This window comes from Cetorhinus maximus, chromosome 10, assembly GCF_964194155.1.
Source record: "Cetorhinus maximus chromosome 10, sCetMax3.hap1.1, whole genome shotgun sequence".
Lineage (NCBI taxonomy): Eukaryota > Metazoa > Chordata > Chondrichthyes > Lamniformes > Cetorhinidae > Cetorhinus > Cetorhinus maximus.
Window position 1 is genome coordinate 80,240,142 of NC_135888.1, and position 26,517 is coordinate 80,266,658.

Below are 26,517 nucleotides of genomic sequence, written 5' to 3' on the forward strand. Positions count from 1 at the left end.
AGATACGGGCGAAGAAATAAGAGTGAAAGGGTTATGTCAAGTCCTGGTGCAGCATGGGGATCAATCTGCAAATTTACCCCTTATAGTAGTAGCTAGGGGGGGCCCAGTTTAATTGGTCACGACTAACTTAAAAATATTAATTTGCAATGGGTCGATATTTTTCAAATCAGAACGAGAGACTTACAGGAATTGTTACAAAAGTACACTTCCATTTTCAGTGACAAGCTAGGAAGGATTCATGGGCTACAATCCAAAATCCTCATAGACCTTAATGCAACCCCCAGATTTATCAGAGCCAGACCAGTCCCTTATGTTCTATGGGACAAGGTTGAGGCTGAGATAAACAGGCTGGAAAAGTTGGGTATCTTACAACTGGTGCAATTTTCCAAGTGGGTGGCACCCATAGTACCCGTGCTGAAGCCAGACCAAAGTGTTCGATTATGTGGTGACTATAAGTTAACTGTAAACAGAGTGGCCAAACTGGATAGACACCCGATACTGAAGATTGATGAATTATATTCGAAATTGACAGGGGGCAGCACATATTCAAAACTCGACATGAACCACACCTACCAGCAGGTAGAGTTGGAAAAGAGCTCTAGGGAATTTGTGACCATCAATACACATCGAGGATTGTATCAATATACTCGACTACCCTTTGGGGTCTCAATGGCGTGTGCTATTTTCCAACGTACCATGGAAAATCTGCTTCAGGGACTGCCCCATGTTGTTGTTTATCTGGATGATGTCTTAGTCACTGGACGAACTGACGAAGAACACTTAGCCAATTTGGAGGAAGTGCTGAAACGCTTCTCACAAGCGGGGGTACGCTTGAAACGAGAGAAATGTATTTTCCAAGCCAAAGAGGGCCATAAGGTCGACGTGCAGGGCCTGCATCCTGTGGAAGAAAGGGTGAAGGCTATTCGCGAGGCATCTGCACCGAGAAACGCCACAGAACTAAAGGCCTTCTTAGGCATGATAAGCTACTATGGGTGATTTCTCCCAAATCTATCAACCGTACTGGCTCCATTATACGCATTGCTTAAGGAAAATCATAAATGGATTTGGTAAGCTCCGCACCAGGATGCATTCCTGAAAGTAAAGCAATTGTTAAGATCATTGGCCCTACTGGTCCACTTTGACCCAAAGAAAGAATTGATTTTAACTTGCAAGGTATCCCCTTATGGATACATATTGGTTATACATCTCACATGCTGAGTGCTGCAGAGTGTTGATATTCTCAAATTGAGAAGGAGGGCTTGTCTGTTGTGTTTGGTGTTTGGAAATTCCATCAATACCTCCATGGTCACCATTTTCACATTATATCCGACCACAAGCCTCTGCTGGGGCTATTTGGCGAGGATAAGGCGATACCCCCCCATCGCATCTCCTCGCATCCAGAGGTGGGCACTGATATTGGCTGCTTACGAATACACTGTTATTCACCAGTCAGGAAGCCAGGTCGGACACGCTGATACTGTGAGCAGCCTCCTCCTGCCAGATAACAACGTGAAGGTTCCAATTCCCTAGGAACTTGCCTTAGTTCTAAATTTTTGGGATTCCTCCCCTGTCCAGACCAAACAAATCCATGAGTGGACAAGCCGAGATCCGAGATTTATCTCACGTCCAGGAGCGGGTCTTGAATGGATGGTCAGGCGAGCCAAAGTCTGATGACATGAAGCCTTATTTCAATCGCAGATACAAGCTCACCTGCCAGGATGGCATATTGCTCTGGGGAGCAAGGATTATCGTGCCCCTGACAGGGTGAAGGCCATTACTGGCCGAATTACATCACGCTCACCCAGGCATTAGTAGGATGAGGATGCTCATGTGCAGCTACTTGTGGTGGCCAGAAATGGATGTGGACATTGAAACCTTAGTCAAAAGCTGTCCTCAATGCCAGCAGGTACAAAAGCTACCCTCCTTAGCTCCATTGCACCCCTGCGAATGGCCAGGGTGGTCATGGGACACCTCCACGTCGACTACGTGGGGCCCTTCTTGGGCACGATGTTCCTTTTACTAATGGGCGCCCACTCCAGGTGGATGGATGTCTATGAAGTCCGGTCACCCACGTCTGCTGCCACCAAAGACAGTTTGCAACAGAGTTTTGCAGTGCACAGGTTACAGAGGTGCTCATGTCAGATAATGGGACTGCATTTACCAGTGGAGAGTTCCACAGCTTTATAACCCTCAATGGAATAATTCATAATAAAACCTCGCCTTGCCACCCCACCTCTAAAGGTTTGGCTGAGCGGATGGTACGAACTTTAAAGCCTGGGATGAAAAAGCTGGACGGGGATTCCATCAGCACCAGATTGTCACGGTTCCTGTTCGCATATCGGATGACCCCACACACGACCACCGGTATTGCCCCCACTGAATTACTAATGAAGAGACGTCTCTGCACCTGTCTAACTCTTATCAGGCTGAATTTATGGGGGAGGGTGGAGAGAAGCCCAGAGGCCCAGAAGACCAGACATGATGGCCATAATCATGAAAGAGATTTCACAGTGGGAGACACAGTTCTCGTGAAGAACTTTGGAGATGGGCCCAATTGGCTATTAGGCGAAGAGAGCGCCATGACAGGACTTCTCTCTTATAATGTATTGGCAAACAGCTGAATAATTAGATGACATGTGTATCATCTCCGGAGAAGAGAGACAGTCCCATAAGAAGGAATGTTGTCATCATTTGCGTTTGAGTCTGCAGCGCATGTGGAAGAAATGTCACATGATTTGGAAATAATGGATGGGCCTGTTCGACCCGAGAGGGTCAAAGACACAAACTTGCCCACTTCCACCGAAGAGCCTGGTGGACAGCTGACCCCTGAGAAGGGGGTCACGGAGAAACCAGCCGAGGCCATTGAGATATGATGCTCGACACGTCCGAGGAAGCCTCCTGAGAGACTTGACTTGTAAATAGTTATTCATGTAAATAATTGGGATGTTGTGAAGCTTGTCAATTGCACTTTCAAGTAAAGAGGGAGGGATGTGGTAAAATGGAGTGCTATGTACCTTTAAGAGAATGTAGTTAATTGACCACATGACTGTATTGACCAATCGCTGTACAGCGTGGGCTACTTGGGTAACTGTAAGCTGGAGGTGATTGAAGAAGCACACATTGTGTTAGTGCTGTGTTCTTAGTTCCAATAAACCACCAGCGTTTGTTCAGTTAATCGGTCTCTCTGCCTATATTGTTTCAAGCACCAACAAATGTGTTAATATCAAGGGTGCAGCTTGCATTTGTTGGACAAAGTGAACCTGATAACCAAAAACATAAAACCCACCTGGGAAAGCCACTAGCCAATCGGAATACTGCAGCTCTGTAGTCCAGTAGCACCAGCTGGGAGTGGTGGTCACCGCTGGGAGTACAAGCAATCCAGTCATACCAGTCCCGCCTGGTAGGCTTGGGGTTAGAAGTCTCAGCGAAGTGAGGGCAAGGTTCAAAAGGCCAAGATGAGGGTTAAAGGGTAGATGACAAAGGTGGATGGTGCCTCTGATGGGCCTAGTTGATCTGCAAAGGAGGATCCCCCCACTTTTCTAACTCCAGCCCGCAGAGCTAAAGCTGCCAGGCTTCCCACACGGTGTGCGTCTCCCCCTACCACGTGTAAGAATACCGAAGGGGTAGAGTTGAGGCCTTTATGTGGCCACTAATTGATCATTTACAGGCCTCAATAGGACCAACGGCAGATGGACTACCCGATGCCTCCGCCGCCCCCTTGTAAAATTTCAGACTGTTCAGGGGATGGGCATGTAGGTGGTGGGAAGGCCACCCGCTGGATTTTACGTGCTCCCCCTAGCCTTCAAACTTGCTGGCAGGGGAGTGTCTCCAGCCCTATGGGTTCTGTGGGACTGGAGTACCAATTTTTAAAAAGGGAAACAGAGCTTATATGGATAATTACTGACAAATTAACTTAACACCTCTGGTAGGGAAAAATTAAACATTTTTACTATGGATGAAGCCCTTTAGGAAACCCTTTAACAAGGCACCAACCATAAGATTACCAGAGAAGATTAATGAAAGTGGAATTAGAGGTAAAATAGAAATCAGTACTGATGTCCCATGGGATTCTGTGCCAGGGAATTTAGATCATTGTATCAATGATTTGGATGTAGGCCTGGAGAGACTTGTGTTGAAATTTGCGTTTGATACTTAAATAGAATTTTTTGGATCTTTCTTATGGCTGATACAGATGTGGAGTAACAACAATAATTTTATGCTCAAGTGGTTAGGCCAGATAGTTGTGTCAGGAATAGTGGAGCAATTGTTATGGTGCCTCCTTCATATTTAGGGCATGCCATTTTCCATGGACTGTTCTGGGTGATCACAGTTGCACATTGGCAAGTTTTTAATTTTCCATTTGTGATTTCCTAAAGTCCATGTACACTACATTCATTACATGACCCCTATCTGGCAGGTCTGTTACATCCACAAAGAATTCTATGAGATTTACCAAGCACAATTGGCCCTTTGGAAATATATGTTGCTGACTTTTAATTACTTTCTTTTTTTCAGATTTGTGCTGATTTAATTCAGAATAAAAATGTTTAATATTTCCCTACCAGAGGTAAGTTGATTTTCAGTAATTATCCATATTAGCTCTGTTTCCCATTTTAAAAATCCACTCACACAGAACACGTGGGGCTGGAATTTACACTCACTCACATCTGGTTTATAAGCATTTGCATTAGGGTTACCCATGAGTTTTGTAGAAGATCGAAATCAGGGATCTTCTAGCTTCATCAAGACTTTCACAGGACATTTGTTGGTTGTGAACTCCATTCAGTTTTTCAAATTTCTTCAGGTTGAAATTACATTGTCGAGGGTTAAGGAGCCTCAGACAAGGGAAGAGGCTGCATGGCGTGGGCTGTACTGGGGAAGGGGGGTATCCCAGAGTGTCTATGGGGACACTTGTTGATCTGTGCAAGTGGCCTCAAGATGGTGAGGGCTGAGGAAGCAGTCTCCAGTGGAGATGAGGCCAGATGGAGATGCGTGAGTGTGTGTGAGAGAGTGGGTGGTGATGTCCCTTGAGCTGATAGTGAGTGAGATGCCAGTGAATGTGTGATGGCCTTGTGAGTGCAGGAGTTTAGAGTGATGAGATGGTTGCCTTACCCTGATGGCACAGATGAGAACATTCATCCTCCTTCTGCACCAGATGGCCAACCTCTTTTGTCAGGCTGTGTATTGTACTTCAAGAATGAGTGGCTGATCCAGAAACTGTGTCAATTTACAACTAGACTCAACAGGTTTACAGAAGAACCTGGATTAAGGGGTATAAGAATAAGATGGGTAAATGTGATTTGACCTAGTTACTTGTGTGAATGGTAAATTCCAATAGGGATTCATTAAGCTGAATAGCCTACTTCTGTATCGACCACTCCCTCCAGCAGCACCGCCGCACCCTTTTTCGAAGCTGTGCATGCAGTTTCATTTTATTCTTCATCTCATCCGACGCCTCAACAAGAAACTTTGTCTCTTTCTTTCAGGTGCAAAGGAATGCAAGCTCCGACAACTCATCGACACCAACACCAATCCAGGACCCTCCACCCCTGCCTGTCCCTCTGTCCCCATCCCGTCTTTCAATCCCAGCCCTGGCCGTGTATTCACCATACCCCCTGACCTTCCCTCTCCGACGCTGAACGTTCAGTGCTCAGCAAAGGACTTAGTTTCATAGCCTTATGCCCTCATCTCAATGAATTTCGGGCTTGGCACATTGCTGAACTCTTCTTCCGCTGTCTTCGTCTCCGTGCTCACTTCTTTGGGCAGGTGTCCTCTCCCCGTTCAACGGATACTTTTACCCACCTCCAATATTCTCCCTCCACCTGGACTCCTCCCTCTGGATTCTTACCTTCTCTTGATCTTTTCATTGAGATCTGTCGGCATGACATTAGCCATCTCAATTTCTCTGCTCCTCTCACCCACTCTAACCTGTCTCTCTCTGAACTTGCTGCATTCCGTTCTCTCAAGTCCAACCGTGACATTGTCATCAAACCCGCTGACAAGGGTGGTGCTGTTGTTGTCTGGCGCACTGACTTCTACCCCGCAGAGGCTGAGCGTCAACTCGCAGACTTCCTCCTACCTCCCCCTGGACCATGACCCCACCACTGAACATCAAGCCATTGTTTCCAGGACTGTTACTGACCTCATCTCCTCTGGAGATCTTCCTTCCACAGCTTCCAACCTCATAGTCTCCCAACCTCGGATGGCCCGCTTCTACCTCCTACCCAAAATCCAGAAACAGGACTGTCCTGGCAGACCGATCGTGTCAGCCTGTTCCTGCCCCAAGGAATTCATTTCTTGCTATCTTGACTCCATTCTCTCTCCCCTTGTCCAGTCCTTTCCCACCTACATCCATGATTCCTCTGACACCTTACGTCACATCAACAATCTCCAGTTCCCTGGCCCCAACCGCCTCCTCTTCACCATGGACGTCCAATCCCTCTACACTTCCATCCCCCACCGGGATGGTCTGATGGCTCTCTGCTTCTTCCTCGAACAGAGGCCTGAATAATCCCCATCCACCACTACTCTCCTCTGTCTGGCTGAACTTGTTCTCACACTGAACAATTTCTCCTTTAACTCCTCTCACTTCCTCCAAATAAAAGGTGTGGCTATGGGTACCCGCATGGGCCCCAGCTATGCCTGTTTCTTTATGGGGTATGTGGAACATTCCTCGTTCCAGTCCTACTCCGGCCCCCTCCCACAACTCTTTCTCCGGTACATTGATGATTACTTCGGTGCTGCTTCATGCTCTCGTCTGGACCTGGAAAGATTTATTAATTTTGCTTCCAATTTCCACCCCTCCATCATTTTCACATGGTCCATCACTGACACTTCCCTTCCCTTCCTTGACCTCTCTATCTCAATTTCTGGTGACAGACTGTCCACCAATATCCATTACAAGCCTACCGACTCCCACAGCTACCTCGACTACAGCTCCTCACACCCTGCTTCCTGTAAGGACTCCATCCCATTCTCTCAGTTCCTTTGCCTCTGTCGCATCTGTTCTGATGATGCCACTTTCAAAAACAGTTCCTGTGACATGTCTTCCTTCTTCCTTAACCGAGGCTTTCCACCCACGGTGGTTGATGGGGCCCTCAACCGTGTCCGGCCCATCTCCCGTGCATCCATCCTCACACCTTCCTCTCCCTCCCAGAAACATGATAGGGTCCCCCTTGTCCTCACTTATCACCCCACCAGCCTCCGCATTCAAAGGATCATCCTCCGCCATTTCCGCCAACTCCAGCATGATGCCACCACCAAACATATCTTCCCTTCGCCCCCCCGGCGGCATTCCGCACGGATCATTCCCTCTGTGACACCCTGGTCCACTCCTCCATCACCCCCTACACCTCAACCCCCTCCCACGGCACCTTCCCATGCAACCGCAGAAGGTGCAACACCTGCCCCTTTACTTCCCCTCTCCTCACTGTCCAAGGGCCCAAACACTCCTTTCAAGTGAAGCAGCATTTCACTTGCACTTCCCTCAATTTAGTCTACTGCATTTGTTGCTCCCAATGCGGTTTCCCCTACATTGGAGAGACCAAACGTAGACTGGGTGACCGCTTTGCAGAACAACTTTGGTCTGTCCGCAAGCATTACCCAGACCTCCCTGTCGCTTGCCATTTCAACACTCCACCCTGCTCTCATGCCCACATGTCCGTCCTTGGCCTGCTGCATTGTTCCAGTGAAGCTCAACGCAAACTGGAGGAACAGCACCTCATCTTCCGACTAGGCACTTTACAGCCTTCCGGACTGAATATTGAGTTCAACAATTTTAGATCATGAACTCTCTCCTCCATCCCCACCCCCTTTCCGATCCCCCCCTTTTTTCCCAATAATTTATATAGATTTTTCTTTTCCCACCTATTTCCATTATTTTAAAATGTATTTCCATCCATTGTTTTATCTCTACCTTTTAGCCTTTTTCAACTCCTTCACCCACCCCACCCCCACTAGGGCTATCTGTACCTTGCTTGTCCTGCTTTCTACCCTTAATTAGCACATTCCTTAGATAATATCACCACCTTCAACACCTCTATGTCCTTTTGTCTGTGACATCTTTTGGTTATCTCCACCTATCACTGGCCCTCTATCCAGCTCTACTTGTCCCACACCCCCTTAAACCAGCTTAAATTTCACCTCTCTTCTATTTTTACTTAGTTCTGTTGAAGGGTCATTCGGACTCGAAACATTAACCGTGTTCCTCTTCGCAGATGCTGCCAGACCTGCTGAGTTTTTCCAGGTATTTTTGTTTTTGTTTTGGATTTCCAGCATCCGCAGTTTTTTGCTTTTATACTTCTGCATTGTAACTTCCTTGCATTTCTATTTATGCATTCCTCCTCATATTTTGTGGTTTTAAAATTCTCAAATTGTTGTTCTTTATTGTGAAAGGGCATAAAGTCATGACTGGTATCATGACATGTCTTTCCATGATGGTATATGTTGACTGTTATCCTTCATGATTTTTCCCAAATGTTTCACTAACATAATTTTTTTTATTGACTGAAATAAATGTTCAAGAATTTAAAGTCTTATAGTTATAGTGTAGAGGAAGCATAATTAGCAGAAAGCCAATTTAATTATTGGTAAAATTCTTCCAGCTCTGGCTAAATTGGAATTTAATTCTAAGTCCTGCTATTTAATAGAAAACAATCTCCAAGGTTTTTTAGGACCTAATATGATATTTTCTAACCAGCGTTTTAAACATAAAGTCAGACTTTTGCACTCCACACGGGGAAAATTTTTCATAAGGCGGGCAGGCTTGGCGGGAGCAGACGGGGACGGGTGCAGAGCCCAACGCCGCCCGCAATCGGTTCCGTGCCGTGATTTTACGCAGGCGGGCAAATTCAGGCCAGCCCAGTGTAAATCATGGCTCCCGAGATCAGTGGGAAGGGGTGGGCGGTGGTGGGAAGCCAATGACCGCCGGGTCCAATGGCGACCGGTGGCCTATTCAAAAATGGTGCAGGCAGCCGTCCTATGGCTGCCACGGATTTTGGTCAGTAGCTACATGATGGAGAATGTCTTCGGAGAGCAGGCCAGGCGGGAGGGCAGGTCGGCCGGGCAGTCGGTCCCGAGGTTCTCCGATGAGGAGGTGGCAGTTCGCCGCGAGACCCTGGTACCACGGGATGGGAGGAGGAGGCCCCCCCCCACCTAACTAAACATGCCTGGGAGGAGGTGGCATCACGGGTCAGCTCGCACAATGTGGTGAGACGCACCTGGGTGCAGTGCGCAAGCGGATTAATGACCTCCTGCGGTTGGGATGTTGAGTACCATGTTGGCATGGGTCACTTAGCATAGCAGGTAGGTTGCGCCCCTCCCTCCCCCCTGCACCCCCATCCCCCCACCTCAGAATTTTGTTTTTGTATTCATTCATTCATAGGATGTGGGCTTTGCTGGCTGGACCAACATTTATTGCCCATCCCTAGTTGTCCTTTAAAAGGTAATGGTGAGCTGCCTTCTTGAACCACTGCAGTCCATGTGGTGTAGGTACACCCACAGTGCTGTTAGGAGGCGAGTCCCAGGATTTGGACCCAGCGACAGTGAAGGAACGGTGATATATTTACAAGTCAGGATGCTGAGTGACTTGGAGGGAAACTTCCAGATGGCAGTGTACCCATCTATCTGCTGCCCTTATCCTTCTAGGTAGTAGTGGTTGTGGGTTTGGAAGCTCTTAGAGTGCAAGTGGCAAATGTCAATGAGGCAGCATCTGGGCGAGGGGGTCAGCCCTGGCTGCTTGGAATGAGTGTATTGCGGCTCCAGGGTCACGAATCGGATGAGCCCTGTAAGGTTTTCCTCAGGTGGGGTTGGCCAAGCTGCAATGGCAATGCAGGTACAGGGTGGACTAATCAAAGCTCCTCTCTCCTTTCAGGAGAAGACAGCACACAGTAATACTGAGCGGCTATGGACTGGCGGAGGGCAGCCCCACCTTCTCATCATCACCAGATACAAGCAGGAGGCACTGGAGCTGGAGAGGCGCCATGCGCCCAGGTCAACCGGCCGCGGTGAGGTTGAGGTGCCAGTGGGAGGTAAGAGGTCCGTGCACTGAGGTCACAATGTCTGTCAGGGCAAACATTCCACTGTTGACTGTATATTGATTTCAGCCTCCAACATGGAATCCCCATTGATAATGGAAGGAGGAGTACATCCTGATCCAGGTGTCAGGCATGCACATTAACAGTGTAACTACTTCAACTAATCAAATGTCCTTGTTCTTCCTTTCAGCCTCACCGAGCATGCCCGAACTCAGGAGGCTGAGGGACCGCCGCTGACACCTGAGGGCACAGAAGATATGAACGCACCAGCGTCACACCCTCTCAGCCAGGCAGGCACCAGCGCAGATACCAGCACCTCGGTGGGAACAAGATCGTCGGCTAGTATCTCGATGCACAACGGTGAAAGCACTTCACACTCGCTTGAGGTGCAAGTGGAGACAGGGAGTGCCCAGGGCACTGGCAGTCGGAGGACTGCAGGGGACCAGGAACATGCTTAGTCGGTGACTGATGATGTGCCTCTGGAGTCGTCCCTGAGGTAGCAGATGCTGGATGTCCAGCAGGGGAGGATCTGGTGGAGATACATGAGGGAATGCGTGCCATGGTCTCCGTGATGGAGGAGTCCATGTGGAGCATGAGCAATGCAATGACCCTCATGACCGAGTGCATTGCCTCCTCCATGGAGAGAGTGGTGACTCTCACGGAGAGGCTCCTCCAGGAGAACAATCAGGGCTTCCTGGGGATATGCTCGGACCTGCAAGCCCTCACACCGGCATTGACCTCAGCTGGTCACTGTCAGTGTGGGAGATGGATTGGGCACCTAGTATCCCAGCTAGGTGCCTATCCATCAATGGTGAGCAGGGAGGTCCAAAGCAACCTCACGTTGGCGCATGAGCTGCTTGTTGTATCAGCGGGCTCCTCTCAGGGCTCTCTGGCTGACGGCTGCAGCTCCTCTGCCCCTCTGCTAGTGACTGTGGCATCCGATGAGGCTGCAGCGACTGGGGAGATGCCAGCCATGCCACTGGCCGCTCCCTCCCAGGCAGGGCCAGCACAGGCTCCATGGGCCAGAGGACGCCCGCCAAGGTCATCAAGGCCAATAGGACAGCAGAATGAGCAGGTTGTCTCCAATGCCAGTGCCAGCGAGGGGGGAGCACTGAGACATAGCACCCACAAGCGTAAACGTAAATCACCTTAGGCACAACACGGGCTTATCGCTAGTGGTCTTTTGCCCCACATTTAAGTTACTGTTAAGTTGGTGTGATGTTCAATACCTTTTCATTTAGTTTGATTTCTGTGTGCCAAGCTGCAACTCATTAAATGTGTTTGTTCTCAACAAGCCTCTGGGTGCCTCATTAGTTCTGCAGGTGAAGGGGAACCCATGATGTTCTGAGTGACTTGTTTGTCATTGAGCTTTATTGAAATGGCACATAGTGCATGTTGTTGACCAAGCAAATGTTGCTGTCAGGTTTCGAGTGTGGAGCCTGCAGCCCTGGATGTGGTTGTGGTTCATCTTTGATAGGCTAGATGAAGGAGCGTTGGATCAAAGCCTCCCAGGTGTCCCTGCCTCCCTGGAGTTTGTCCAGGTCAGCGTCTATCCCCTCAGTGTTATCCTGTGTGTGCTCATCCTTGGCCTCACTACTGGACTCATCATCTGTTGCCAGAGCAGCTGCGTCAACATCTTCTTCCTCCACTGCGTCCCCCCCTTTCCAGCACCAGATTGTGCAGAGCGCAGCATGCAATTACTATCAGCAACACACGATCTGGGGGGTATTGGAGTGCGCCCCCTGAACGGTTCAGGCTTTGGAATTGCCTCTTGAGAAGACCGATGGTTCTCTCTACCACAGCCCTTGTGGAGGTGTGGCTCCTATTGTACCGCTGCTCAGCCTCTGTTCTTGGATGGCAGAGAGGCGTCATGAGTCACCTTTTGAGGGGATAGCCCTTGTCACCCAGCAGCCATCCATCCAGCCGGTCTGGAGCACTGAAGAGCCTTGGCACCTGGGAGTGTCTCAGAATGTATGCATCATGGGAGCTGCCTGTGTACCTTGCACAGACTTGCAGAACCTGAATCCTATGGTCACACAATACCTGCACGTTCATGGAGTGGAATCCCTTCCTGTTGACGAACGCACCGGGCTCACCTGCTGGTGCCTTGGTGGCTACACGTGTGCAGTCTATTGCACCCTGCATGCGGGGGAACCCAGCAATCGCTGCAAAGCATCTGGCTCGCTCTGCCTGGCTGGCCTCACCCATACGGTAGTGAGTGAAAGTCAATCCATGCCTGAACAGAGCGTCTGTCACCAGCTTAACACAACTGTGGACAGCTGATTGGGAGACTCCACAAAGATCACCCATCGACCCCTGGAAAGAGCCGGAGGCATAGAAGTTGAGGGCAACTGTGACCTTCAGCGCCACCGGCATGGGGTGTCCATCCACACAGTTGGAGCTGATCTCAGGGCTGACCATCTGACAGATGGAGGTCACTGTTTCCCTGGAGAGGTGGAGCTTCCTTCGGCACCGCACCTCAGATATATTGAGGTAGCTGCATCGCTGCCTGTAAATCCTGGCAGCAGGATAGTGGCGTCTTCTGCGGCCCCTTCCGCCTTGGACTTCCTGTTGGCCCTGCATCCCTTGTGCCTGCGCCTGTCCTCCCACAGGTCGCTCCCCTGGAGGCTGAATATTGACTCCTGGCCTCCTCCCCCTTCTGGCCCTCTCTTCCTCCTCAGAGGAGGTGCCTCCAGCAGAGACTACAATCCCCATTCCCAGGTTAAGGGGAGGCTGTATGATACCTGGAAGGCCCTAAGTGGTCTGGAAAACAAGACTGAGTCCTGATAAAAACAAAAAACTACTGCGGATGCTGGAAATCCAAAACAAAAACAGAATTATCTGGAAAAACTCAGCAGGTCTGGCAGCATCGGTGGAGAAGAAAAGAGTCGACGTTTCGAGTCCACATGACCCTTCAACAGAACTGAGTTTAGTTAGGAGAGGGGTGAAATATAAGCTGGTTTAAGGTGGGGGTTGGGGGGAGAGAAGTTGAGGGTGGGGTGGTTGTAGGGACAAGCAAGCAGTGATAGGAGCAGATAATCAAAAGATGTCACAGACAAAAGGATCAAAGAGGTGTTGAAGGTGGTGATATTATCTAAGAAAAGTGCTAATTAAGAATGGATGGCAGGACACTCAAGGTACAGCTCTAGTGAGGGTGGGGTGGAAAGACTGACAAGGTATTAGTTGTAGATTTAAAAATAATGGAAATAGGTGGGAAAAGAAAAATCTATATAAATTATTGAAAAAAACAAAAGGGAGGGGGAAGAAACGGGGTGGGGATGGGGGGAGGGAGTTTAAGATCTAAAGTTGTTGAATTCAATCTTCAGCCCGGAAGGCTGTAAAGTGCCTAGTTGGAAGATGAGGTGCTGTTCCTCCAGTTTGCGTTGGGCTTCACTGGAACAATGCAGCAAGCCAAGGACAGACATGTGGGCAAGAGAACAGGGTGGAGTGTTAAAATGGCAAACGACAGGGAGGTTTGGGTCTTTCTTGCGGACAGACCGCAGGTGTTCTGCAAAGCAGTCGCCCAGTTTGCTTTTGGTCTCTACAATGTAGAGGAGACCGCATTGGGAGCAACGAATGCAGTAGACTAAGTTAGGGGAAATGCAAGTGAAATGCTGCTTCCTGAACTGAAACCTTTAATTTTGTCAAAGCAGCTCTGAAGAGAAATGAAGTTGTCTTGTTCACACAAGCAAGTAACAGTAAGTAATAAACTAAACGTCTAACAACTTGCATTAGCCACCCGTGGATGAGGTTTTTAAAAATGTGGCCTACCTGCCTGCCTGTTGCGCCCTTGCGACGCTCCAAAAATCCCACGGGCTGCGAAAAATCATCTTCAATTGGTGCCCCAAGGGCCTTAACTGGCCCATTAATTAATGGTGGGTGCGCTTCGGAATTCATAGCATTCGCCTTCTGAAATATCTCGATGTCGCGTGGTGACGCCGGGACGCACGCCTGATATCACCGCGTGACATTTTACGTGTTGGCGTGTTGGGCCCGCCCCCACGCCGACTGAAAAATTCTGCCCGTGGAATATGCTCTTCCATGATGGAATGGGCCATTTTAAGACTAACTAGCCAGTGAAATTACTTCATTTAAATTTCTCCCTTCTTCACATTTTCCCCTACCCCACTCTTCTGAGAGACCTTCGTTGACTGGTGGGACATGGACTTGTTTCATTGATTCCCTGGAAACGTTTTGCCACCTGCTCCTCTTCCCAATATTCGAAACAAGCAGATCATTCAAGTGAATCTTTACACCACAGACTGTCTGCTTATTAACTAAAGAAAAATAAATCGTTTCTTGCTGTAATAGTTTTTACTATGTTTTGATTTAGGGGACATCCTAGCAGGAGGCTTGGAAACAGTCAGTGAGAATTCCAATCTAAAAGGAAGTCTAACATCGGTCAACCCCAGTCCCAGTTTGACAAGGCATCAAACTTCAATTCGCAACATCCCAATCTAACCATAGCTCTAAAATCAGTCAATGCCAATCTCACCCTAACAAATCATTGAGCTTTATTCTGTGGCATCACAGTCTAGCACAAGTCCAATAAACTGAGATTTACAATCGTAATCTATCAGTAGTTTTATATCAGATGTCCACAATCCCTCAAATCAGTGATGATCCTATTCTCACTGGAGACTCTTTAACATTTGTAATTAACATTTCTGAAATAAAAGAACAACATTTGGGGCAATCCAATTTGGACAGGAAGCCTGGTGTCAGCTAACAGAAGCCCCTGTCTAACAGCAGGCTGCATGTCAGTCATTAATAAATTCAGTTGCATAACAAACAAGTATCAAGCGTTTCAGTCTAAGGGGAATTCCAATCATTCCAAGGCAAGCAAGCTAGCAAATATACATCAGTGGTAATCTCAGTCTAAAGGGAAGCTTAACATCAATCTATGACAATATAAATAAAAGTAGAACGAACATCATTCCGTGATAATTCCTGTCTGTCTGGTACAACATTTTATATTGGACTGTTCCATCCAAATCTAACAGGTGAAGTGGCATTTGTTTGCAGTTGTTCCAGTGTGTCAAGCGATCCAAATTCAACTGATGCCAGTTACCATCCTACAGGTTGAGCATTGGTTAGTCACAATCCATGTGAAATGGGGCTTGAATTCTCAAGCAGAAATAAAACCAGATTAATGGAAGATGGAACTTCAGCAGTTAACAGAGGGTCTTTGATCTCAGAGAATAACACTCCTAGTTTATCAGGATATGAAGCATCTGGGAGTAACACTTCTAGTCTCGATGCAAGCTTTAAATCGACTATTGAAACTATAGTAAGAATCAATGATAATCTCAACACCAAGGTAAATCTCTCATCAGACAAGGATTCTATCCTCTCAGAGCGGCATGCATTGGCCAATAGTAATTCCAGTTTACCACAACATCACACGTCAATCACTGTAAGTGTCATTCCAACAGAAGATCAAAGTTCTGTCAGTAACAACATAATACAACAGCAACTGCTGACCAGTAGCTATCCTCATTTAATAGGAAATCAAACATCAGCCAGTGACAGTTCCAGGACAACAGAACATCAATCTTTGGCCAGCTACATTACCAGTGCAATAAGTCATAGAGAGATGGGTTTTAGCCTTTCCAGTCAAACAGAGAAGCCACATTTAAGCAGTGACTATCCCACACTCTTAACTGTTGAGTGCAATCCCAATGCAACAACACCCCAAAGAATGTCTCACCCACCAGTCAGTGATAGGTCCTGTGTCTCAGGGAGTCAAGATTCAGATTCTGACATGTCAACACATTATGCATCCAGCAGTGGAACAGGATATCACCCACCTGCTAATGCCCGTCTCTGGAGAAATAAACACCGAACACAGATCAGTGCAGTAACAGGTTCAAAAGCACAAAGATCAGTTACGGAAGGCTACAGCTCAACAGAACACCTGGCTTTACCTGGTAAAATTTTCAGCCACTCAAAACATTGCAAGAGATTCAGCGAGCGTTCAAAGCTGAAAGGACTTCAAATGCCAAATAGCAAAATTCACAGGTTCAGACAAGGTGTATCAAAAAATAACTTTCCTCCATCAAAACATCAATCAGCACGCAAACACGGTATCAAAGAAGAAAATATGACGGACCATAAATACAAATGCTTCGGATTAAGTTGCAGGCTGTTCTGATTTTCTAAGCAGTTAGCTTTCAGCTAAGTCGCTAGATGGGACTGTTCCCTGTCTAAAAATACAGGTTTACAACTGTTGCAAAAGGCATTTCAGTGCCACTATCACTACAGAGGCAGTACAAATGTCACACATTGGTTATCATGTCTCAGGCTTTTTCAATGATTGCAGTTGTAACTAAATCTAAATTAAAGTGCTGTACTACTCAAACGTGAGCATTCTTGTAATTTACCATCATAAATGACCAGATGTCTTTCATTACAATGCTGACATTCCTTGGGATTCCACTTCCCAATAATATGAATATACACCCTTGATGCTAAGAAACTAAAGTCCAACAGAAATGTAGATAATGTAAAGGATGGCAAATACTGCTCAATGAATTACATCTGGCAATCCAATCTCAGAGGCAGGGGGGAACAAGCAGACGCCACAAATTTTGCTCCCAAATTTTTGCAGAGCAATCAGCATCTGCAATGAAAGGGTATATATCTCAGTCCATGTTCCAGAATCTGGCTCACCAACTCATGCCAATTATGCAAGGGCAATTAGGGATGGGCAATAAATGCTGGCCTAGCCAGCGATGCCCACATCCCATGAAAGAATTAAAAAACATAAGTGTTGGTTTTAATTCTGCCTGCCTGGTGGAAACCAGGCATAATGACTCCCTTCTGCTTCTGATATTAAATTACAGGGTTTCGCAGACAGATGAGGGGCTAACCTGATTGAGGCAGAAGCCATAAAAATTCATGCAAATGCAACTGCTTAGCAAACAGAAGAGGCCCTATGGTTAAATCCAAAACTTTTGTTGGTGAGGGGTGGGAGGAACAGGAGTATCGCCCTGAGTCCCAAAAGGAAAGTAATGGCCATGCCTGCCCCAGGCTCCCCATCCTCTGCCTCAAGTTCCTCCTCACACTCCTACCCCTCCATTAACTTGGAAGTTGATGGGCAACCCAGATGGGAAAATCAAATCTGAAGAACTGGTTTCCCATCGGAAACCTGTACATGCTAAAATGCACCCCATAAACATAGTTGAAACAATACTGACCATGGGAGGCAGACAAAATTACATTAATTTTCTTCTCCTTTTTCCCCATTTTCCGTTAACTGTTCCTCTGCTTTTCCAATATTTCACCCTTGCCTTGTTTCTTCTCTTTTTATATCCTACATGGGGAGGGAAAATAAAGATTTACAACTGTTGCAAACATCATTTAAGTGCCAGTATTCCTATAGAGATGGTCCAAATATGGGAAGTTAGTTATCTCACCTCAGGCTTTTTCAATAACTGCAGCTGGAACTAAAGTTGAAATACTACAATGCTCAAATGTACACATCTTTGTAATTTGCTATCATAAATAGAGTGTTACAGGAGGTTTTTCACTCTACTGCTAGTTTTGTCCTTTCTCTAATGGGAGTATCAGAAAAAGAAGGGGTGGAATCTTCCAGGTCCACCAACAGCGGAAAGCTCTGCGAGTGGGGGAACTTAATTTGGTGTGAGGCCAAAAATCAGTTTCCCAATGGTGGGATCAACTTTAGCACTTATGTTCTCAGGACTTTAAAGGCAGGTTAAAGGCGGATTGAGCTTCCCGACAAAAAATGTCAGGAAGCCGTTTTGCATACATTAGCATGTTATCTTTCTTATTAAAAGGCTACCTCACCGAAATTAAGTTGCCCCTCCAAATGAAGTCCCACGCCAGCGAGAAATTAAAATGTCACATTCATGACTGCACAAGTGGTGCGCACCTGACAATGTAGACTTCTTCCATGATTAACGGTGAGTTGCCGCTGCATTGTCCTCTTTGGGGAGTGTCTGTAAGAGCCAGCCTATGCTTGAGGCCCGGTGGTGGCAGTGCAAGTTGTGTGGAGGATGACCAAGGAAGGGTTAGCAGGGAAGGGTGCAGCAGTGGCGGGGCAAAGGTGGAAGTGATAGTGCAGGCTTTCTGGATGGCCTTTAGATGTGGCACCCTGACCTTCGATCCCATGAGGTAATGGCGGGGATGACGACCTCATGCCTGCCCCCACCACAAGAATCGGCTAGCTCCTCGCGGGTGCATACGTAATGAGCTGAACAGCACAAGAATCACGCGTGGTCAGCTGACCCCCCTCCATCCCCATCCCAGCAGAAATCACTCCCACTTCTGAGTCCACCACTGACTTTAGACTCCAGGACGGAAGATTCCACCTCAAGAGACAGATATGGAGGCAATGCAGGTATTTTTAATCTAACCTGTCAGCCAGGATCAAATGAAACGGCAATTTAACAGCATACTCAATATAGGGTCGTAACAGTACAGAAGTAGGACATTCAGCCCATCACTCCATTAACTTTAATCGAGAGTAAAACTGGCCGGGATGTAAAACCAATGTTGCACGGAACCTCATCAGTTTTTTCATTCAAGTTTCGATAAAATTGACCAAACCGTGTTTGAAAGACATAACCTAAGATCGTCCCATAGCACTTTAGAGGCAATGAGCTGCTTTGTATTGTAGTTGCTGTTGTAATGTAGGAAACACAGCAACCACTTTGCACCCAGCGAGATCCCACAAACAGCAATGTGATAATGGCAATGTGATGTTGATTAGGAATAAATAGGCACCGATCATAACTCTGCTGCTCTTCTTCAAAATATGCCATGGGGTCTTTTATGGCTGGGTCTTTGTTTACCATCACATCCAAAGACGGCACTTCAGGCAGTGCAGCACTCCACTGGAGAGTCAGCCTAGATTTTTGTGCTGAAGTCTCTGGAATGGAACTTGAAACCATAACTTGCTGATTCAGAATGTTGCTAACTGAGCCACACCTAGCAGCAGTATACTCTTTGGAGGTTTGAATTATCATACTAAGATGGGCGCTGTTTATATTGGATTGGACCGCAGATGAGGACAAAGATGACCAGCAATAGCATCAAGCACCAGCAGTAGCATGAGCAGGAGCACCAGCACCTGCAGCTTGCTGGTCACAAACCTGTAGCTTCACAGGAGAGAGGGGAGCAGCTTACAGTTAGAGCTCATAGAAGGCAATACCCACCTCACAGAGTCTACAGGAAAAGAGTCCGCTTCCTCAACATGTCAGGAGAGCAGTGTCTCAGGAGGTTCAGGCTGTTGAATCAGGTGGTGGCAGATACCTGCAACCTACTGGAAGATCTACTGCTGGGCCTCATGGCCAAAAGATACCATTGGCTGTCAAAGTACAAACACCCTCAATCTTTTGCCCCTGGATCCTCTTAGGGCTCTGCTGGAGATATTTGCAGGGGTCTCCTGATTGGTGACCCACAAATGCAAATGAAAGGTGACTGAAGGTTTGATCTCAAGGGCTGTTAGTTATGTGACTTTTGCTTGCGATAATGCCAGCTGGAATGAACGGATGCTTGTGATTGCGGCTCTGGCTGGCTTCCCACAAGTGTAGGTGTGAGCGACTGCGCAAACCTGGCAATTGGGGCACCTCCCCCAGAACAACCAGGAGTATTGGTCAACTGCAAGGCTTCCCCTCCATTATTGTTCAACTGGTGTGCAAATACAAAAAAAACTTGATGCAAGTGTGTGTAAGATTCCCAGGGAGGTGCTGCCCCAGTCCAAACTTGCTGATCACTGCTTGGAGACAAGGGAGCTTAACAATAGAACAACCATATGCATTCAAATCATTAATCTTCCTTTTCCTAGCACTCCTACACAGTATAACCCTGTGACCTGAGCAGGCTGCTAACATCTCTGCTTTGATTGCTGAGATGCTCTTGGCCGATGTTCCCTGGGTTTTGCAACCTGTGAGGGTCCTGTTAATGACTTCTCCATCTGTACCAATTCGGGCACAAGGCACCATGTCAGGAACAATCTGGAAGTCAAGTAGGGGTGGGGGGATAATGAATCAATGGCTTTCATGTCCTCTTTTACCATCATTCCTCTCAAGGCCCAGCCACACTTCACTGCTATCATTGTGCTTGAGGGCACTTTGCTCAGATCAGTGGGGCTCTGCAAAACTCAGGGTAAGGATTCTGTCATCTTGTTTAAGGTGACATCCAGAGCCTGCAAGTCCTTGCTCAAGGCTTGCATGGACTCGTATAATTGCCACATTTGATGTTCCATGCAGTTGGCCACTCTTTCCATGAAAGAAGACGCCATCAGAATGATCCATGTCATCAACTCACTCATGCTCGAGGCAGACTCCTCCTCCAATTGGGATATGTTGGTGAAAAGGTAATCTCACTGGACTAATAATCCAGAGGCCCAGGCTAATGCTCTGGGAACATGGTTCAAATCCCACCTTGGCAGCTGGTGGAGTGAATACATCTAGAATATAAAGCTAGTCTCAGTAATGATGACCATGAAACTATCATCAATTGCGATAACCCATCTGGTTCACTAATGTCCTTTAGGGAAGGAAATCTGCCTTCCTTACCTGGTCTGGCCCTCATGTGACTCTAGACCCACAGTAATATGGTTGAGTTTGAACTGCCCTCTGAAATGGCCTTGCAAACCATTCAGTCCAAGTGATGGGCAACAAATGCTGACCTTTCCAGTGTTGCCCACGTCCCATGAAAGAATAAATTTAAAAAAAATCTCCAATCATGGTCAGTGTGCTTGGATGACCATTACACATTCCCTGCTGTTGCTCAATGATTCTCCTCTGCCCCTGGAGTACAGCACCTGAATCCAGCTGAGCAGGAGTTGGTGAGGGTCGCCCACCCTCAGAGATGGACTCTCCACCGCTGTCTGTGTCTCTGCCATCCACTCTTGCTCAGTTGTGAAGCATGAGTTACCCCCAACTGCCTCTCAAATATCTGAGCTGGTGCATGGTCTGCGATTATGTGATGCTGCATCTTCAGAATAGTTCAGCTCCTCAGAGGAATTGCCATCAGCAGCCTCCACCAATGCTGCCGTATGCACAAAGGTCCTGTGTAAGATAAAAGACATGAATGAGTACTGGCAAAGAAAGAATGTTTGAAGTTATCATTATGAACATGATTATATTTCACTTGCTGCTGACGTCAAGTCAACAAAACTGAGCGTATCAACATATGGCTGATTAATATTTATCTGTGTCACCAGGGAGCTTGGAGGTTGCCTTCTCCTCAAGCCCAATGGCCAGGCATGTCATGAATCTCCAGGCCTCCTCCACTTGTGAATTGTGAGATAGATGGAGGGACATCTACAGCTCTCTGCCTTTCCATGGTATTCTGTGCTCTCTTCTCCTGTGAATGTATGCAATGGTGTGTGCTTACCCAATGGATTCAGTGCATTTAGTGACTCTCAGGGAAAGGCATGAAACTACATAAGGATGTGAATGAGTGGAAATGGTGGATAGCAAGATGGGGATATGAGGAAACACATAAACAGAGATGGATGATCATGCAAGGTAAGTGGGTGTGAGAAGTGAGTGATGTTAAGGAGTGGGCTTGAGGAGGCAGATTTAGGGGTGGGATGCTGCACTCTGCACAATGTAGATAAATGTACCACTGTACTCAATTTGGCTGACCTGGTTAGGTGATTAAAGCTGCCGTGCACCCAGGAGTATGGCACTGTATGCTCCTGCTGCTCACTTCCTGGGAAACCTCCAGCCTCTGGTCTCTGTCCCAGATTTCTTCCTCTCATGGCTGTGAAGAAGTATCTCCCTCTGGCCCCTCACAGCATCCAGCAGCACATCAGGGGAGGCTACATTAAAATGGGTTGCTTCCATTTCTCACCAACCTCCTCTCTTCTTCTCAACTCTCTCAACTTAAATCTTTGGACTGCCCTTTAAATATTGGCATTGAGATTGACTATGTGGGTCCACATCACACCCCTTTCACTGATTGCTATTTTGCTTCAGGGTTTTCTGCTCACTGAGGTGGCTGCAATAAAAAGCTCCTGGCAGATGCACTTAATATATTTCAGTGTTTCCCAAGCGCTATTGGACACCACAACTCACAACGGATCTCCCAGATAAGATTGGGGTGAAAGCGTGTGCTTTTTCAAGAGGTTCTTAATGATTTTGACCTATGGCCTGAATTTTTCAGTCTGCGTGCGGGGGCGGGCATGCGTCCCCGACATCATCGTGCTGTCTCGCAATGTTTTGTTTGGTGGGTGCATGCCAGAATCGGCTGCGTGCCGGCCGATATTAAACAGCCTATTAAAGCCATTAAGAAGGTGATCAATGTAGTTGCTAACGCTGCCCGTCCAACCTTAAGGGTTGGAGCGGGATGAGGTTTCCTAAAGCTTTCATTAATTAAATTTTAAAAATTTCGGAAATATAAAAACATGTCTCATCTCGTGTGACACAGTCACATGAGGGAACATGTGTAATTAAATTTTCCAACCATTTATTTATTTATTTCAAAAGCCCTTCAATCTCCCTGAGGTGGCTCTGTGCCTCAGGGAGATTGAAGTGCTCTTTTGCATGCATTCGCGAAAGAGCGCTGGCCCCGACTCTCTCCCCTCCTGCCACCCCCACAGGTAGTGCTGAGCGCTACGGCTCGCGCCTTATGATGGGCGGGCCTTAATTAGCCCGCCCGCGTAAAGTGGTGGCATGGAGCCGACTGCCACCTGCGATCGGCTCCACGGCTGCCCCCGCCCGCTCCCACCAAGCCCGCCCGCCAACTGAAAAATTCAGGCCTATATTTCTAGCATTCCTTACCCTCACAACCGTCTGAGTAAAACATTTCTGCAGCTCTGTGTCCTAAATTGCTTATATTTAAGATTATATTTGTGCCCCCTTATTCAACACTGACCTAATAATATTTATACCTCAGTAATACTTCTCATTCCAGGTTAAGCAAAAAAGAAATATTTTCAATATTGAATATTTTTAAGGCAGAGGTAGATAGATTCATAAATAACTAGGGAATCATCAAAGGGCATTGGGGATAGGCAGGATAGTGGCATTGAAGCCACAGTCAGATCAGCCATGAACTTATTGAATGATGGAGCAGGCTCAATGGGGTGAATGGCCTACTCCTGCCCCTAATTCATAGGTTTGTATGTTTGTCTGTTCATTGCCTTTATTTGTGCAAGCAGTTTAATATTTCATCCATAAAGATGGCACCACCAGCAGAGCAACACTCCCTCGGTGATAAAAGCAAAGAACTGCAGATGCTGGAAATCCAAAACAAGAACAGAAACAGAAATACCTGGAAAAACTCAGCAGGTCTAGCAGCATCGGCGGAGAAGAGCACAGTTGACGTTTCAAGTCCTCATGACCCTTCAACAGAACTAAGTAAAATTAGGAAAGGGGTGAAATATAAGCTGGTTTAAGGAAGGGGTGGCGGTGGAGGGGGGGGGGGGGGGGGGGGAGCGGTGGGGTTGTTGGGACAAGAAGCCAGTGATAGGTGGAGATAACTAAAAGATGTCACAGACAAAAGGACAAACAGGGGTTGAAGGTGGTGATATTATCTAAAGGAATGTGCTAATTAAGGGTAGAAAGCAGGACAAACAAGGTACAGATAGCCCTAGTGGGGGTGGGGTGGGGTGAAGGAATACTAAAAAGGCTAAAAGTTAGAGATAAAACAATGGATGGAAATACATTTAAGAATAATGGAAATAGGTGGGAAAAGAAAAATCTATATAAATTATTGGAAAAAACAAAAAGGAGGGAGAAGTAACGGAAAGCGGGTGGGGATGGAGGAGAGAGTTCATGATCTAAAATTGTTGAACTCAATATTCAGTCCGGAAGGCTGTAAAGTGCCGAGTCGGAAGATGAGGTGCTGTTCCTCCAGTTTGTGTTGAGCTTCACTGGAACAATGCAGCAAGCCAAGGACAGACATGCGGGCATGAGAACAGGGTGGTGTGTTGAAATGGCAAGCGACAGGGAGGTCTGGGTAATGCTTGCGGACAGACCGAAGGTGTTCTGCAAAGCAGTCACCCAGTCTGCGTTTGGTCTCTCCAGTGTAGAGGAAACCGCATTGGGAGCAACGAATGCAGTAGACTAAGTTGAGGGAAGTGCAAGTGAAATGCTGCTTCACTTGAAAGGAGTGTTTGGGCCCTTGGATGGTGAGGAGAGAGGAAATGAAGGGGCAGGTGTTGCATCTTCTGCGGTTGCATGGGAAGGTGCCATGGGAGGGGGTTGAGGAGTAGGGGGTAATGGAGGAGTGGACCAGGGTGTCACAGAGGGAATGATCCCTACGGAATGCCGCCGGGGGGGTGAAGGGAAGATGTGTTTGGTGGTGGCATCATGCTGGAGTTGGCGGAAATGGCAGAGGATGATCCTTTGAATGCGGAGGCTGGTGGGGTGATAAGTGAGGACAAGGGGGACCTATCATGTTTCTGGGAGGGAGGAAAAGGTGTGAGGGCGGATGCGCAGGAGATGGGCCGGACACGGTTGAGGGCCCTGTCAACCACCGTGGGTGGAAAACCTTTGTTAAGGAAGAAGGAGGACATGTCAGAGGAACTGTTTTTGAAAGTGGCATCATCAGAACAGATGCGACGGAGGTGAAGGAACTGAGAGAATGGGATGGAGTCCTTACAGGAAGCAGGGTGTGAGGAGCTGTAGTCGAGGTAGCTGTGGGAGTCGGTAGGCTTGTAATGGATATTGGTGGACAGTCTATCACCAGAAATTGAGACAGAGAGGTCAAGGAAGGGATGGGAATTGTCAGAGATGGACCATGTGAAAATGATGGAGGGGTGGAAATTGGAAGCAAAATTAATAAATTTTTCCAGGTCCCGACGAGAGCATGAAGCCGCACCGAAGTAATCATCGATGTACCGGAGAAAGAGTTGTGGGAGGGGGCCGGAGTAGGACTGGAACAAGGAATGTTCCACATACCCCATAAAGAGACAGGCATAGCTGGGGCCCATGCAGGGTACCCATAGCCACACCTTTTATTTGGAGGAAGTGAGAGGAGTTAAAGGAGAAATTGTTCAGTGTGAGAACAAGTTCAGCCAGACAGAGGAGAGTAGTGGTGGATGGGGATTGTTCGGGTCTCTGTTCGAGGAAGAAGCGGAGAGCTACCAGACCATCCCTGTGGGGGATGGAGGTGTAGAGGGATTGGACGTCCATGGTGAAGAGGAGGCGGTTGGGGCCAGGGAACTGGAAATTGTTGATGTGATGTAAGGTGTCAGATGAATCACGGATGTAGGTGGGAAGGGACTGGACAAGGGGAGAGAGAATGGAGTCAAGATAGCGAGAAATGAGTTCCGTGGGGCAGGAACAGGCTGACACGATCGGCCTGCCAGGACAGTTCTGTTTATGGATTTTGGGTAGGAGGTAGAAGCGGGCCGTCCGAGGTTGGGCGACTATGAGGTTGGAAGCTGTGGAAGGAAGATCTCCAGAGGAGATGAGATCAGTGACAGTTCTGGAAACAATGGCTTGATGTTCTGTGGTGGGATCATGGTCCAGGGAGAGGTAGGAGCAAGTGTCTGCGAGTTGACGCTCAGCCTCCGTGAGGTAGAGGTCAGTGCGCCAGACAACAACAGCACCACCCTTGTCAGCGGGTTTGATGACAATGTTAGGGTTGGACCTGAGAGAATGGAGTGCAGTAAGTTCAGAGAAAGACAGGTTAGAGTGGGTGAGAGGAGCAGAGAAATTGAGACGATTAATGTCACACCGACAGATCTCAATGAAAAGATCAAGAGAAGCTAAGAATCCAGAGGGAGGGCTCCAGATGGAAGGAGAATATTGGAGGTCGGTAAAAGGATCCGTTGAACTAGGAGAGGATATTATCTAAAGGAATGTGCTAATTAAGGGCAGAAAGCAGGACAAACAAGGTACAGATAGCTCTACTGGGGGTGGGGTGGGGTGAAGGAATACGAAAAAGGCTGAAAGTTAGAGATAAAACAGTGGGCGGAAATACATTTAAAAATAATGGAAATAGGTGGGAAAAGAAAAATCTATATAAATTATTGGAAAAAACAAAAAGGCGGGTGAAGAAACGGAAAGGGGGTGGAGATGGAGGAGTGAGTTCATGATCTAAAATTGTTGAACTCAATATTCAGTCCGGTAGGCTGTATTTTCTGCATTTTCATTGAGAACTATCGGTGTGACATTAGTCGTCTCAATTTCTCTGCTCCTCTCACCCGTTCTAACCTGTCTCTCTCTGAACTTACTGCACTCCAAAAAGATTTATTAATTTTGCTTCCAATTTCCACCCCTCCATCATTTTCACATGGTCCATCCCTGACAATTCCCCTCCCTTCCTTGACCTCTCTGTCTCAATTTCTGGTGATAGACTGTCCACCAATATCCATTACAAGCCTACCGACTCCCACAGCTGCCTCGACTACAGCTCCTCACACCCTGCTTCCTGTAAGGACTCCATCCCATTCTCTCAGTTCCTTCACCTCCGTCGCATCTGTTCTGATGATGCCACTTTCAGAAACAGTTCCTCTGACATGTCCTCCTTCTTCCTTAACAAAGGTTTTCCACCC